The sequence below is a fragment of the Ananas comosus genome, linkage group 21 (genome assembly GCF_001540865.1).
Source record: "Ananas comosus cultivar F153 linkage group 21, ASM154086v1, whole genome shotgun sequence".
Taxonomy (NCBI): domain Eukaryota; kingdom Viridiplantae; phylum Streptophyta; class Magnoliopsida; order Poales; family Bromeliaceae; genus Ananas; species Ananas comosus.
Window position 1 is genome coordinate 4,531,115 of NC_033641.1, and position 4,595 is coordinate 4,535,709.

The following is a 4,595-nucleotide window of genomic DNA, read 5'->3' on the forward strand; positions in this document are numbered from 1 at the left end:
GCAGGAACTCGGTGCTCAGCCTTCACCTGTTGGCAAGTCAAACATTTAGCAACAAACTCACCAACATCCTTCTTCATCCCGGGCCACCAATAAAGCAACTTCAAGTCCTTGTACATTTTGGTGCCTCCCGGATGTAAAGCATACGGTGCTCGATGTGCTTCTTGAAGAATATCCTCTTTAATGCCCAAGTCCGCCGGTACACAAAGTCGTCCGCGGAAACGCATCAATCCATCACCGTCTAAAGTGAAGTCACCGGTGCAACCATCAACCATCTTAGCTTGAATCTTTTGCAACTCCGAGTCGGAAGCTTGCTTTTCTTTAATCCTTTCCAAAAGTGTAGGTTGCACCACCAAAGTCATCAGTCTCAAATGTGTATCAGGAGCCACCACCTCCAACTCCAACCGCTTCATCTGCTCGATCAACGGCGGTTGAGTAACCACAAGCATCGCTAAGTTCTCAGTCGATTTCCGACTTAGTGCATCTGCCACCACGTTAGCTTTACCCGGGTGGTAAAGAATAGTCAAGTCATAATCCTTGAGTAGCTCCAACCATCTGCGCTGCCTCAAGTTCAACTCCTTCTGAGTGAAAAAGATACTTTAAGCTCTTGTGATCCGTATATACTTCGCACCGCTCGCCATATAAGTAGTGGCGCCAAAGCTTTAATGCAAAGACTACGGCCGCCAACTCCAAGTCATGGGTAGGATAGTTTCTTTCATAATCCTTCAATTGGCGAGATGCATACGCGATCACTTTCCCATCCTGTATCAAAACACAGCCCAATCCATTAAATAAAGCATCACTATAAATCACATACCCGGCTCCAGCAGTCGGCAAGGTAAGGATCGGGGCAGTCGTCAATCGCTGCTTTAACTCTTGAAAGCTCCTTTCACAAGCATCATTCCAAATGAACTTAGTTCCTTTATGCGTAAGCCTCGTGAGGGGAGTAGATAACTTTGCAAATCCCTCAACAAACCGTCGGTAGTAGCCGGCCAAACCAATGAAGCTCCGAATCTCGGTCACACTCGTCGGCCTCAGCCAATCCTTGATAGCTTCAATTTTTCTTGGATCCACAGCTATTCCTGATCCTGAAATCAAATGGCCTAAAAACGCCACCTCTCTAAGCCAGAATTCACACTTTTTCAACTTGGCGTAGAGCTTCTTTTCCCGAAGCACTTGAAGTACAAGTCTCAAGTGTTCCTCGTGATCCACGTCACTCCGGGAATACACTAGGATGTCGTCGATAAACACCACAACGAACCTGTCTAAATAAGGCTTGAAAACACGGTTCATAAGATCCATAAAAGCTGCCGGGGCATTAGTAAGCCCAAACGGCATAACGGTAAACTCATAATGTCCATACCGTGTTCTAAAAGCCGTCTTCGATACATCCTCAGGTCTGATCCTCAACTGGTGATATCCCGACTGCAAGTCAATCTTGGAATATACACAAGATCCCTGGAGTTGATCAAATAGATCATCAATCCTCGGTAATGGATACTTGTTCTTAATCGTGACTTTATTGAGTTCACGATAGTCCACGCATAAGCGAAGTGATCCATCATTCTTCTTCACAAATAAAACCGGTGCTCCCCAAGGTGACACACTCGGTCGCACAAAACCCTTATCCAGAAGATCCTGCAACTGTGCCTTCAGCTCCTTCAATTCTGCTGGTGTCATCCTATAGGGTGCCTTTGAGATCGGGGTAGTCTCGGGGACGAGATCTACCACAAACTTAATCTCCCTATCAGGAGGCATGCCTGGTAGCTCCGCTGGAAACACATCTCCAAACTCCCGCACTACGGGAATATCCTCAATCCTAGGGGCGTCATCCTCACCCCGCAACACAACAGTAGCCAAGTAGGCTACGCAGCCTCTACTAATCAACTGCCGAGCTCGAGAAGAGCTAATCGTCATCGCAAACAGCGAACTCTGGCATCCTCGGTACACAACCTCCGCCTGCCCCGGCTCTCTAAATGTCACCGTTCGATTCTTACAATCGATGGTGGCAAAGTACTTGGTCAGCCAATCCATGCCCAACACAACATCAAACTCCCCGAGTTTGTGCAAAGCTAGCAAGTCCACGGGCATGATCCAATCTCCAATCCTAACAGGGCAACTGGGGCAAAACTCCCGAATGTCTAAAGAGTGATCGGGTACAACAACTCGTCCCGGGTGCAACAAGGATACAAGTGGGATGCCATGCAGCTCGGCAAACAGCCGATCAATGAATGAATGCGATGCACCGGTATCAAACAAAGCTCTAGCTCGAATACCATAAAGTAAAATGATACCTGCGACCACATTCTCGGCTGCCGCCGCCTCCTCAGTCTGGGCCGCGTACATGCGCCCGCTCGGGGCCTGTCGTGACCCCTCCGCCTGTCGCAGAACTGGCGGCCGTCCTGCCTGGTGATGCGCAGAAGATGTCCCCTGGCTGGGACCTGGCGATGCTGGTGCAGATGCCGCAGATGGCGCTGGCAATGGACTCCTCGGGCAGTCCGACTGGAAGTGGCCCTCCTGGCCACACAAGAAGCACCTGCCCCGGCTGCGTGAACACTGCCGCGGGTAATGAGGACCGCCACAGATCACGCAGCGGGGGGCCTGGCGACGATCGGGTCCTCCTCGCTGAGTAGACTGGCCACGTCCTCGCGACTGGCTCCGGCTCCTGGGGTGCCTCGGCGGCCTCCGTGAGTGCGTCTGACTCGCACCCTCAGCCACGGGCCTCTTGCTCTTCCCTTTCTCCAAGCTCTCGCGACGCTCCTGCAGATCCGCCGCTCCTGCCTCCACTATCAAAGCTCGATCCACAACCTCCCGGTAGGTCTGGAGGTTGGAAGACTGTACCAACCGGAAGATAGAAGGCCGCAAACCGCGCTTAAAGATGTGGGCCTTGTCCTCGTCGTCCCTCACAACAAACGGTACACAGTGTAGTATACGGGAGAACTCCCTCTCGTACTCAACCACTGACCGCTCATCCTGGCGCAAGCTGCGCAAATCCTGCTCCATCTTCCTCTTGACGCTGGTAGGAAAGTGGTGCGCCAGTAGAAGCTCCTTGAATCGTGTCCAACTAATCGCCGCCAAGTCGGTGTTGGGGTTGTCCTGGATATCCAACAACCAACGATAGGACTCGCCGTCCAGAAAATGAGTGGCGAGCCAAACTCTGTCCCTCTCCTCGATGAAGGTATCTCGAAACAGCTTCTCCATATGCATCAACCACTTCTCGACAATCCAGTGGTCGACGTTCTCGCCATCAAACGCCCTCGGGCTGCACCTCCTGAACTCGCTGAGGCGATCCATAAGCCGATCCCACTCGGCTCCCTCGGCCATCACGGGGAATGCTGCCCCCGTCGTCGGCCTCTGAACTGGTAGTGCCGCAGCCACCTCCTCCCGAGGTGCGGCGCCGGTGCCGCACGTGAGGAACTGGGCGCGGGGGACTGCGCCCTCGGTGCGACGTCCACCACGGGTGCTGGCGGTGTGGGACCCTAGGTCTCCCTCGAAGCTGCCGCCTGCTGAAGTAGGAGGTCCTCAAGATGCTTCATCCGCGCCTCCTGCCGCTGAGCCACCTCAGCCTGTCGCTGCGCCGCCGCCGTCTGCTGCGCCAACAAATCAGTGAGAACCGCAAGCTCGGCCCTCAGGTCACGGACCTCACTAGATCCGGAAGTAGCGGAGGTCTCGACCTCCTCGGGGTATGCCGCATCATCCGCCCCGGCAGACTGGGAGCGTGTAATCGGCATCGTTACTACAAAACAAAAAAGCGCAAGTCAGTAACCCACGCTATCGCATCCCCGCTCAAATATATAAAACCCGAATCATGCGAAAGTAAGGAAGTGTCCTTCACTACTAACTCCCGATGTTACATTGTCGGCCGCCAACGTAACCCTCCGCGAAGTTAGAAGCCATACACTCCGATCAAACTCTAACTTTTTAGAGTTATCATAAACCCAATCGTAATACTTTCGCTAACAATTCAATTAGACATCGTCTCTCACGGGCCTATTTTCTATAATCCAACCGGCCTAAGGTTTACTAAGTCCTCTAAGACTCAACTCTAGGCTATGATACCAAATTAATCTGTCACGCCCCGGGACCGGCGAAGGCCCTCCCGGTAGCGTGCCCAGACCCGCCATATGTCTACATATATAAGGCGTCTACAATAAAAGCGGAAGTAAAGCATGAGATAGAACAAATAAAGAAGTGAACTAACTAGCAACTAATGATATCAGAGCAAGTAAAGTTCTATCATCTACACCAAAGCAAAGAAATAAAGCTAGTCAATAAAAGAAACCATAAGTAGTACAATATCTGTCTCTAGTACAAAAATGGTGGTCTCTATACACTGGCAAACCCTCAACCTCTCGCTAAAAAGTACATATCGAGAGGTAGACCACCTAGCAACTCATCCTCGAAGGAAGCTAGCTCGAAGCAACTCCCTTCCCGCGATCCCTGGCCTCACCCTGCGCAGAAGGCTCTGAAAAACATCGAGAAAAAGAGGGCGTGAGAACTGTAATTTATAGTTCCCAGTGGGCAATTACTGACCTCAGCTCAATGCACCACTAGGCCCCAAAAGAAAAGGGTAAGTAACGACATATAGTAATATGCAA